The sequence below is a fragment of the Neomonachus schauinslandi genome, chromosome X (genome assembly GCF_002201575.2).
Source record: "Neomonachus schauinslandi chromosome X, ASM220157v2, whole genome shotgun sequence".
Lineage (NCBI taxonomy): Eukaryota > Metazoa > Chordata > Mammalia > Carnivora > Phocidae > Neomonachus > Neomonachus schauinslandi.
The window spans coordinates 16,252,233-16,264,704 of NC_058419.1; the positions used below are offsets into that span (position 1 = coordinate 16,252,233).

General features: G+C 51.6%; 1 pseudogene; it reads right to left on the reverse strand.

Annotated features, from left to right (window-relative positions):
* Window positions 1-8,219: 8,219 nt before the first annotated feature.
* On the reverse strand, window positions 8,220-8,344 carry LOC123323433 (annotated as a pseudogene).
* Window positions 8,345-12,472: the final 4,128 nt, after the last annotated feature.

Consider the following 12,472-nt stretch of genomic DNA (forward strand, 5'->3'; position numbering starts at 1 on the left):
AGATATCACCATAGAACCATCAGCCTACACTTTGATAAATAACGAAAACTTGAAATACACAGCATAGATGAATCTCACAGAAACATAGGATACATGCTATACAATTTCATTTATAAGGAATTTGAAAAGAGGTACAACTTATCGATGGTGATAGAAGTCAGAAGAGTGTTGCCCTGGAGTAGCACTGCCTGAAAGGGGGCATGAGAACCCATTTTTGAATGTTGGAAATATTCTATACATTGATCTGCGCGGTGGTTACACTGATGTGTACAAATGTAAAAATTCATATAGCTATACATTTAAGAGTTTTTTTTTTTTTTTTTTTTTTAAAGATTTTATTTATTTGTTTGAGAGAGAGAGAATGAGAGAGAGCAAGCACATGAGAGGGGGGAGGGTCAGAGGGAGAAGCAGACTCCCTGCCGAGCAGGGAGCCCGATGCGGGACTCGATCCCGGGACTCCAGGATCATGACCTGAGCCGAAGGCAGTCGCTTAACCAACTGAGCCACCCAGGCGCCCCACATTTAAGAGTTTTATCCTTTGCTGGATGTAATTTGTATCTCAGTTTTCTTAAATTAAATTATTTTTTATATCTCAGTTTTTAAATTCTTTTTATTTATTTTTTAAAGAGAGAGTGCGAGCATGAGTTGGGGGAGCAGAGGGAGAGAGGGAAGCAGGGTCCCCACTGAGCAGGAAGCCTGATGCAGGGCTTGATCCCGGGACTCTGGGATCATGACCTGAGCTGAAGACAGACACTTAACCAACTGAGCCACCCAGGCGCCCCAAGACATGTTTTGGAAAACAACTTGGCAGTGCCTTTAGATTGGATTCCCTGTAAGCTGACTTTAACTAAGAATTCATGTAAAAGTGATATATCAGGAAGTGGTCCAAATAAAATACACTGATGGGGAATAAGGGAAGAAAGCCAAGCAATATCTTGATATCAATCAAAGTCCCACAGAGGGTCACTTGACAAAAGCCAACAGGAGAACTCTACAATGTAGGTCACACCTCAGACTTGTCCCGATCAGGGACTTGAGAGCTAAGGTTTTTATAACTACACATCTGTCGGTCATTAGCTAAAGGTTGCTCTCTGGAGAATTGAAATTACTAGCTCCTGACTCTTCACGCTTGCAGACAAAGGGGATGCTGGTAGCCCGTGGGCAGACAAAGAGCTACAGACTGGCTGTTGGGTAGAAAAGCACAAGAGTTGCTTATGTGCAGGAACATGGTTAAGAGTTCCAAGGGGGGAGAAAGACAGAACATTAATAGCATCTACTTCAATGGGCATTAGTTTTAATGCTCGTAATACCATGAAAAATAATACGACAGCTAGAGCCAGGCTCTCCAGCTCTTCTTAGAGTTATTTGCACTAAGTACTTAAATATACCTGCTTGAAATACCTGGAGTATATTCTTTTTTTTTTTTTAAGATTTTATTTATTTATTTGACAGAGACACAGCGAGAGAGGGAACACAAGCAGGGGGAGCGGGAGAGGGAGAAGCAGGCTTCTGGCGGAGCAGGGAGCCCGATGTGGGGCTCGATCCCAGGACCCCGGGATCATGACCTGAGCCGAAGGCAGTCGCTTAACGACTGAGCCACCCAGGCACCCCTGGAGTATATTCTTTTATTCGCAAATGCCTGTTTCTCCTTCAGTCTGCGTTAGTCTAAAGAGTAGACAGAAACACAGACTTCACCTGAAGTTGATAATGAAATAAAGTCATGTGCACGAGGCCCATCTAACATTTCTTTATACATAGTAGGAGCTCAATACACGCAAATCTTCATTACTTATAAGTATTAGATATGAACATGGTTTCTTGTAGGCAGAGTGGATGGGGCTGGCCCTAATGTTATGTTACACAGCAAATTCTTTGCTCCTCATCTTTATGGCCTTGATCACACAAATGGTATGGATGGGAATTCATTAAATAGTGGGCGTAGGGGCCCCTGGGTGGCTCAGTCATTAAGCGTCCACCTTCGGCTCAGGTCATGATCCCAGGGTCCTGGGATTGAGCCCCGCATTGGGCTCCCTGCTTAGTGGGAAGCCTGCTGCTCCTTCTCCCACTCCCCCTGCTTGTGTTCCCTCTCTTGCTGTCTCTCTCTGTCAAATAAATAAATAAATAAAATCTTAAAAAAAATAGTGGGCTTAAATGGCCCATAGTGTCCTGAGGTTCCAGGGTTGCCCAAGAGCACCCTCCTCAATGCACCCAGTGGTCTAATAACCTGCTAAAACTGGACATACACAAAAGATTCGTTACACTCACTTGGGAGACGACTTGGTGGCTGAAGTGAGATGGACTCTGGATCCAACCAGGGTGATGCGCCCATCCAACTGATGATAGTACAGGAAAGAGCTGAGAAGGATAGCAATAGTCAAGGTGTTACCTATCCAACTTTGGCTCCCAAGATAGGCCGTCTGTGTGATTCCGTGAAGATAGAACAAACCAGAGTAGAGGATTATAGATAATCCTTCAAATGGAAAGTCAATTTGAATGTTCCTATCCCTTAACTTTTTTTTTTTTTAAGATTTTTTATTTATTATTTGGCAGAGAGAGAATGAGAGAGAGAGAGCACTGAGAGGGGGGAGGGTCAGAGGGAGAAGCCGACTCCCTGCCGAGCAGGGAGCCCGATGCGGGACTCCATCCAGGGACTCCAGGATCATGACCCGAGCCGAAGGCAGTCGCCTAACCGACTGAGCCACCCAGGCGCCCCCCTTAACTTTTTTTATTTTTAAAGATTTTTATTTATTTAAGAGAGAGATAGAGTGAGAGAGAACGAGCACAAGCAGGGGGAGCGGCAGGCAGAGGAAGAGGGAGAAGCAGGCTTCCCACTGAGCAGGGAGCCCAACGCGGGGCTCGATCCCAGGACCCCGGGATCATGACCTGAGCCGAAGGCAGACACTTAACCAACTGAGTCACCCAGGTGCCCCTCATATCCCTTAACCTTAACCTTATATTCTCTACAGAACCAGTTCAGAATCACTTTAGACCAAATCCCCTGCTTAGGATTTCTTGGTGAATGTGAATGTGGGCTCTGAATTTGTGTGTGGTTACATATGAAGTTTTGTTTGATCCTTTTATCTTCCCTCAATATCTTATGGGGAGGTGTTCTTTCTCTTCATTCAGCATTGTACTCGGCAACTGTGCTAACTCATTACTTGAACGTCCTTGTGTTACGGAACCTGGACTGGATCGCTCGACAGAAGAACCAAGCAGCACCCGGAGATCTTGGAGGACAGGAGGTTTATTTATTGCCGGCAGGCTCAGAAGAGAGTGGTCTCCAAAGGTCTGAGCCCCGAGCACAAAGGGACTAATTTATACACTTCTACTTCCACATACTGGGCACTGCTGGTGCATGTGCAAAGAGGGGCAGGGAGAAGGACCCGGAAGAGCCCCGGGGCAGGGGCTGGGACTCTCCCGCTGGCTCGGTCGGCCATCTTAGGACACAGATTTCCCTTATCATTCCCCCCTTTGATGCCCCTTGAAACACCTAGTTTAGAGGGCATCACCTTCATCTTCTAAGGGGCGATAGTGAGTAAGGAGTAGCTGGAGTCTGATTTTAGCCATTTGAGTACTGATAAACCTAGTAAGGGCATTAAGAATACAAGGACCAAATGCCACTATGAGGAGAAGCAATAGGAAGGGGCCGACGAGGGGGGCGAACCAAGGGAACCATTGTGAGATGGTAGCCCACCAAGTTGTCCGCTGGAGTTTTCCCACCAGCAATGTACTCGTTCCTGTTATTGGGTCAGAGTTTCTTGGGCCACCCCCGACTCATTAGCATAGAAACAACATTCCTCCTGTAAGAAGAGGCAGAGCCCCCCTTGCACAGCCATGAGCAAGTCAAGCCCGCACCTGTTTTGGAGGACCACTGAGGCCAGTGAATCGAGTTGGCACTGCAGGGCCAGGGCTGACTGAGTGAGGGCGGAAATATCCGCCGTGAGTTGTTGAGTTAACCCCTGGTACTGAACCTGAGACATCCCGACACCAGTGGCACCGAGGGCAACACCTGATGCGGCCGGCAGGCTCACAATAAGAGGGATGGCCATGGGGGAGCATCAAGGGCAGCTAGGAGGTCTCCGTATGAGTGGGGCATCGCTCCTGGGGAGGACTGAAAGATCGGGTAAGAGACTGACAAGCATGCATGATTGATCGTGCGGGGTGATGCAGATGTATACACCTTGCTCACAAGTCAGAAGTGTTGTTAGGCGCACAGACCCGACTGTGGCCCATGATGGGAGAGGAAGAGTTGCCATACAGCGGTACTGGAGCCAGAAAGGGATAATCTGAGGTCCCCAGTGCTGAGGTGGGAGGTGACATGGTAGATTGGTTGAGGATGACACCTAGGTACTGGACAGGACCAGGCTTCATACAGATCCAGCAGTCAGACACTAGGGGTGGATTCTAGTGGTTAAGCGCTCAGTGGGAGGTATTAATCATACCTAACAGTTGCGCTATAGATGCTTGCTGCATGTGGATGGGGGACCCGGGGATGCACCAGGGTGAGTTATTTCCTGTCTGACTCTGGGGTTGACTGTAAGGCTTGGAGTGAACATGGGACTTAATCATGAACTTGGCCATGCGGTCGGTCCCTATAGAGTGATATTGGCCCAACAGGAGAAGATTCCTGTAGCCCATGATGTGGCATTGGGTTCTAAGACTGAGAGGGTGAGCGATACACAGTGATTATTAGGGCAAGAGGATGGGGCAGCGTTGCGTGACAAGGAAATCCGGACGTCAATGCGCTGTTTGAGGTGCCACCACCTGGTGGACCATCGTTCCATTCCCGGCCAAGTTGCCACCCATGACTCATATCCCCAGGCTCGCAAGCAGAACTGAGGACAGGTGCTTGACTGTTGAGGCATCAGGCCCCCACAGATGTAGATATCTACCAGCCGGTAACCTGAGTGAGGGCCATGGTAGGAACACCATCTATGAGGTTCCCAGGACGTATCAAGAAGCTGGCATCCATCAAAATGGAGGTTAACCCCTGGCGTGTGCCCATCCCGGGTGGAAGAAATCAGTGGGGGCACTGGTGCGGGATTGAGGGGGATAAGCTGGAAAGTCCATTTGCCAGGAATGGTGATATGAGAGTTTGCCCCCCTTGCCTGGCCGGGCAAGCTAGAGGCAGTGAGGAGGAACAGCACACCAGGTAGCAGAAGACCGGGACTGACTGGGGCCAGGAAAGCCATGGTGAAATGCGCTCAGGAGTAGACAGCAGAGGGCCAGTGAAAGTGGGATCTATGCCCTTAGGTAGAGGGAGCCATCGTGGCTAACCCGTCAACAGATGAAACCCGTGGACAAGTGAGTGCAGTAATACACCCTAGGGTCACCCAATAAGCAATGACAATAGTAAGCCTCTGGGGGAAAGTCCAGTCAGGAGGGGCAACAGTGTAGAGTCCGACTCCCAAGATGAGGGAAATCACGCCGATGAGAGCCAGGGACCACAGTGAGCAGGTGTCCATCAGTTGGTGGGGTCTCATCGAAGGTAAAGCTGGACCAGGTTCATGAAGTCTGGCTGGACTCTCCACTGGTGCGGCTCCTCGTCCGAATGATGAGCTTTCTTCACTCTGGAGTGGTGGACCCACGGGGTGACGCCTGAGACCTTGAGGGCAGTAGGGGCGGTTAGAACAACAGTGTGGGGCCCTGTCCACTGCTGTTTGAGGGGGTCTTTCTTCCAGTCTTTGACCCAAACTGAGTCCCCTGTCTGGAAGGAGTGTACCTGAGACCCGAAGGAGACTGGGGCCCTCTCGATGGTGTACTCTTGTAATTTCTTTAGGGTGGCCCCCGCCTGAAGCTGCTCCTTTATCCCTTTATCTCCAACCTGATGCAAGTTTCCTGGAAGGCTCCCCAAGCACGGGGGAGGCCGTCCATATATTAATTCGAATGGGGAGAACCCTGATGTCCCGGGCGTGCAGCGAGCACGAAGGAGAGCTGGGGTAGCAGATCCAGCCATGGGAGGTTAGTCTCCTGACAAAACTTTGCTAAGGTTCCCTTGAGGGTGCGATTCATTCGCTCTACTTTCCCTGAACGTTGGGGCCGGTAAGCGGTGTGGAGTCTCCAGGTGACGTTGAGAGATTTGGTCAAGACTATACGATGTCTGCCACAAATGCGGGTCCGTTGTCACTATGGATTGTTAACGGCAGGCCGAACCGGGGCACGATCTCCCGCAAGAGGACTTTAGCTACTTCCCGGCTTTGCTCCGTCCTGGTCGGGAAGGCTTCGACCCACCCAGAGTATGTGCATACTATTACTAGGAGATATCTGAACCCCCCGCTCGGCTGCACATCTGTGAAGTCTACCTCTAGATCTTCTAAGGGGGCTGCTCCCATCCTCTGGACACCTGGAGGGGGCCGTGGTGCAGACCGAGCATTACTTTTAGCCCATGTTATGCACCGTTCACTCGTTGCTCGGCATAGTGCTGGCAGCTGACGGATGTAGTGGTGCTTCTTGAGAAGGGCCTCTAATGCAGTTTGTCCCAGATGAGTGAGTCGGTGGTGTTCCTTGACTAGATGCCCTCCAGTTGCTGTTGGAACAAAGATGCACCCGTCTGGCGTCATCCACCGTCCCTTTTCAGTCAGGGTGGCCCCCTCAGCCATGGCCCATTCCTTTTCCTTTTTAGTGTAACTGGGCAGAGGGACTTCTTCCGGGGGTGTCAGGGCCATGGTGAGGGAAGGGGCTCTGTCCATGTCCTCACTGGCTGCGGTCTTGGCTGCCTCATCGGCCAGACGATTTCCCCGCGCTGTGGGGTCGTCTCCTTTCTGGAGTCCCTTACAGTGCAGGACTGCTACTTCCATTGGAAGCCTGACGGCTTCGAGGAGTCTCAGTATCTCCTCCTTGTTCTTGATAGTTTTTCCTGCGGTGGGTAGGAGGCCCCTTTCCCTGTAGATGGCCCCATGTATATATGTACAGTAGCGAGGGCATACCGAGAGTCAGTATAGACGTTGACTCGCTTGCCTTCCCCGAGGGTGAGAACTCCAACTAAGGCATATAATTCAGCCCATTGAGCTGACCATCCAGCTGGTAATGCCTTAGCTTCTAGGACTTCAGTGGTTGTGGTTACCGCATAACCCGCTTTCCGGGCACCCTCTTTTTTTTAAGATTTATTTATTTATTTGAGAGAGAGAGAGAAAGCACATGAGAGGGGAGAGGGTCAGTGGGAGAAGCAGACTCCCTGCTGAGCCAGGAGCCTGATGTGGGACTCGATCCTGGGACTCCAGGATCGTGACCTGAGCCGAAGGCAGTCTCTTAAACAACTGAGCCACCCAGGTGCCCCTGGGCACCCTCTTGTAGGTAACTGCTGCCTTCGCTGAACAGCGTGAGCTCTGGATTCTTTATGGCTTGATCCCACAGATCTGGACGGCTCGCGTAGACTTCATCAGTCACCTCAGAGCAGTCATGGTCTGGTTCCCCCTCTTCTGTGGGGAATGTCCTTACTGTTTCGAGGGTGACCCATGGGTTTTCACAGAGGAGTCCTTGGTATTGTGCTAGCTGATAGTTGGAAAGGAAGCGGTGTCCCTGTGCGTTCGTGAGGGACACAACTGCATGAGGGACCTTGACGTTAAGTTCTTGCCCCAGGGTAAGTTTGTCTGCCTCCTTGATGAGTAGGACTGTGGCTGCCAGCGCCCTGAGGCACAGTGGCCATCCCATTGCCACGGGGTCCAGCTTAACAGGTAAGCAACTGGCCGTTGCCAGGGTCCAACAGTCTGGGTGAGTACCCCGAGTGCTATTTTTTCCTTTTCACGCACAGATTGAAGGGTTTTTCTACATCTGGTAGGCCCAAGGCTGGAGCCCGCCCCAGGGAGGTCTTTATCTGTGTGAAAGCGGCTTCTGCTTCCTCAGTCCAGGCAGGGGGTTCTCGATCTGGTCCCCCTAAGAGATCATAAACGGGTCTTGCTATTTCCGAGAATCCAGGGATCCAGGTGCGGCAGAATCCTGCAGCCCCCAGGAATTCTCGTAGGCCCCTTTTTGTCTGGGGCTGTGGCAGGGAGATGATGACCCTTTTCCTCTCTGGCCCTAGTTCTCTCTTCCCTTGGGTGAGGAGGAAACCAAGGTATCAGACCTGTTGTTGGCAGATTTGTGCCTTCTTCCATGAGGCTCAGTATCCCGAGTCTGACAGGAGCTCTAGGAGGGCTTTGGTGCCTTTTGTGCCGTCTTCTTGTGTGTCACTGGCGAGGAGGAGGTCATCCCCATACTGGAGGAGGGTGCATCGTGTGGCCTCTCTTGGGAAGCTGGCAAGGTCTGTGGCTAGCACTTCCACAAAGAGGGTTGGTGAGTTTTTAATTAGCAATAATCGCACCTCGGATAAACCTCATTGGCTACGATACTGCCACTGTGCAAAACTGTTGGTGAGTTTTTAAACCCCTGTGGGAGGTGCATGCAAGTCAGGTGCATCTGGCGCCCTGTATCAGGTACAGTCCATTCAAAGGCAAACACTGGCTGGCTCTAGGGAGCTAAGCAGAGGCAGAAGAAGGCATCCTTCATATCTAGGCAAGTGAACCATCTGGCCGACCCTGGGATTTGGCCGAGGAGAGTGTATACATTCGGGACCACTGGGTGCAGAGAGATGGTCACCAAGTTGATGGCCCGCAAATCCTGAACTGATCGGTATCCCCCTCCTGGCTTCTTGACTGGCAGGAGTTGGGTATTCCAGGCTGACTGGCACTCGACTAGAATACCTGCTTCTTTGAGTTTGGTCAGATGTTCTTGGATGCTGATCTTAGCTTCTTGTGGAAGGGGGTATTGCTTTTGCCTCTGAGGTTGGGCTCCTGGGATCATTCAACAATGACAGGGGCCTGATTCCGGGCTAGTCCAGGTGGGTTGTTTTCAGCCCATACTGAAGGGAAGGTGAGTCTGAACTCCTGTGGGCTGCTCGGTTGGGCCTGGCACAGAATAGCCTCCATTCTTCTTCCCTTGGTGTGGTAATTGCTAGTATTAGAGACCCCGTCTTCTCTTGCCTTGGGTTCAATCGGAGGCTAGTGTGTCCAGTGGGCTCAAAGGTTATCTGAGCCCTAAGCTTGGAGAGTATGTCTCGGCCCAGGAGAGGGATGGGGCGATCAGGCAGATAAAGGAATTCGTGTCGGACCTTGTGGCCCCCGAGTTCGCACTGGCGAGCCTGGCAAAAGGGCTGTTGTATCACCTGCTTCCCGGTGGCCCCGAGGATGGTCGCAGTCCTTTTGCTGAAAGGGGCCACCGGGGGGGTGACAACAGAGTGCTCGGCCCCAGTATCAACCATAAAAGTCACTGGTTGGCCCCCCACCTTCATGCTGACCATGGGCTCATGGGGGCCAAGGAGGAAAGAGCCTGGTCCCCCTCAGTCTGAGTCCATTCCCGCAAGGCCTATGAGGTCCTCCTCTCGGGGTTCTTCCTTGTAGCGGCTGGGCCTTTATGCCTTTCCCCAGTTGGGACATTCGTTTTTCCAATGCCCTTTCTCTTTACAATAGACACATTGATCCCTTGACAAGGGGGTTCTGGGTTTCCCCTGTTTTGGTGGCTTGGGTCTCCCCATCTTTGTGTTGTCCTTTTCTTTCAGGGTGGTGGCAAGGAGGCTGACTTTCTTTTTCATCTTTTTGTTGGCTTTCATTCGGCTGCGACCTCCCTGTTCATGTAGACCTTATTGGCAATCTCTATTAGTTGGGTGATGTTCATCCCGGCAAAGCCCTCTAGTTTCTGAAGTTTCTTTCTGATGCCTGGGGCGGCCTGAGCCACGAAGGAGGTGTTTACCATCTGTTGGCTTTCCTGTGCCTCGGAGTCAAATGGAGTGTATATCCTATAGGCTTCACATAGTCTTTCATAGTAGTCCCCGGGGGGACTCCCCTGGTTGTTGATTGACCGAGGATACCTTAGTCATGTTCATGGGTTTCTTAGCTCCTGCCCGGATTCCCCGGAGGAGGGCCTCTTGGTACCGGCGGATATGGGCCTGTCCCTCGGTTGTGGTGAAGTCCCATGCTGGGCGCTCTTCGGGTGCGGCCATATTAGCCCAGGCAGCAGGGTCGATGACTCCCGCTGGTGTGTGCTCTTCCAGGTACTGCCGTGCACCTTTCATCGTTCTCCTCCTTTCCTCTGTGTTAAACAGGGTGCGGAGTAACTGTTGGCAGTCTTCCCAGGTTGGCCGATGAGTCTGGAAGAGGGATTCTATGAGGTCTACCATAGCCTGTGGTTTCTCAGAGTAGAATGGGGTGTTTGTTTCCAGTTGAGGAGGTCGGTGGTGGAGAAGGGCTGATAATACATCATGGAACGGCCGGGTTGGACCGTCCCATCTTCATCGTGCCTTTCGGGTTCCCGCGTCTCTCCTACTGGCATTTGGAGGGTGCTTGCTCCTGGCCTGGGGCGCAGCCTGGCTGCTGGTCCTGGGGAAAGTGGATCTTTTGGGCCTGGGGCCACCGGTGAAACTGATGGCAGCGGAGTGTCTGGAGCTGAAGGGCCAGTGTAGACAGTCTTGGGGGTACATACGGTGGGGGCAGGGTCGGTTCGTCCTTGGGATCTAGGTTAGGATTTGTGGAGACTGGGGCTTTTGCTGATTTTCTTTAGGTCACTTAGATGAGGCAATTAAGACTCTGGCATGTCCCTGCCTATTGCAAGTGAAATCGCACCCAGGGTGTAAGGGTCTGGGCAATTCCTAGCCAGGAGTCAATGTATGGAAACTGGTCAGGGTGTCCTGGTTCTCCTGTTAGGACTCGCCATACTCGACGAATCACTGGGACATCCAATGCCCCTTCTGAAGGCCACCCGACATCAAAGGTGGGCCATTCCAATTCGCATAGGGTTCTCAACTTGCCGGGGTGCATCCTGACTCCATAGTCTCCCAACAACCCCTTCCTGAAATTTTTTATTATGTCTCTAGAACCATAGGTTTACTCTGCCCTGACCCCATTGTGATGTCCCCGTGTGCGGTGGCGCAGAGACAGACAAAGGGGGGGCTGCCTCCTGAGGTGAGGAGACCAATCAGATGCCCGTCTGGCCGTGTCCCAAAGGAGCTTAGGTGAGGCTTAGCTGTAGTGGTCTCAGCGTTGTGACTTACGATCGGAAACTATTCTGATGCTACCCTAGACTGTATGCCATTCACCATGGAATCGCAGACGGGCCCACTCAGACTGTAGGCTTCTGGGGACCTTAAGGGTGCCCGCCCTTGGAGTCACAGAATCAGTCTGCTTGAGCAAACCGGGTCGGACTGCACATTCACTCACACATTCACATTCCAGAAGTTATGATATTCCCTCCCTGGGAATCCCTACCTGGGAGACCTCTAAGAGGTCTCTGGGAGGTGATCAGGCTCCCCTTCCACCTCAGTGGGGGTGGGCCTGTCTGGGTCCTGGAGCCCCAGGCCTTACCGGAATCTGACGTCAGGACCAGGTCCTCACCTGCCAAGTCTGCTTGTGTCCGGTGAGAACAGTGGAGCGGGGTCAGCCAGAGGAAACAGGGGCGGGAGACTGCCGAAAATTAGGCAGGGTGCACCTTCTCTCTTACGATCCCTCGTTCCGTCATGGCCCCGCCGTTGCCCCAAATCGGTGGCAACAATGGGCCAGCGCGGTTGGGTTTTCTGGTCAGGGAACCAAATGTTCTGGAACCTGGACTGGATCGCCCGATGGAAGAACCAAGCGGCACCGGAGATCTTGGAGGATCGGAGGTTTATTTACCACCAGCGGGCTCAGAGGAGAGTGGTCTCAATAGGTCTGGGCCCCCAGCAGAAACAAAGGGGGCAATTTATACACTTCTACTTCCGCATACTGGGCACTCTTGGCGCGTGCGTGAAGCGGGGCAGGGAGAAGGACCCGGATTGGTGCGCGCGGGAAGCAGAGCAGGGAGAAGAACCCGGAAGAGCCCCAGGGCAGGGGCTGGGACTCTCTCGCTAGCTCGGTCGGCCATCTTAGGACACAGATTATCCTTATTACTTGTATTTCTCTTTTGGGCAGATGGGAACACCTCAGTGTTTGTAGACCTCCTTGGATTTTCAAAAGGTCTAAATTTAACTTCACCGTTGTCTTCATCCCTAAAATGTCATTTAACATCCAATATCTGAAAGTTGGTTGATAGGCTTTCACATTACAAGTTAAATATTGCTCCATATTATAGAGACCTAAAAATGACAAAAATTCCTAGCTGAATCATTCCCATACCTTCCGGTGTCTCCACCAGCCCCATTACAGGGGGGACGAGAGTGGGGTTGGAAAGTGCAAAGCTAAGCATTCCAGTGGTCTTGATTACGGTAAAGTAGAGGAGAGGATAAGAGAGGGAGAAAGTAACTATTTTCTAAAAGCCTCATCTTGGGGCGCATCAGGCTCCCTGCTTGGTGGGGAGTCCGCTTCTCCCTCTGCTGCTCCCCCTGTTCGTGCTCTCTCTCACACTCTCATTTGCACACTCTGTCTCTCAAATAAGTAAATAAAATATTTTTTAAAAATAAAAAAATAAAAGCCTCATCTTTTTGGTGACAGAGGCGAAGCAGGACAAAAGAGCATTTTGCTGTGGGAAAGAC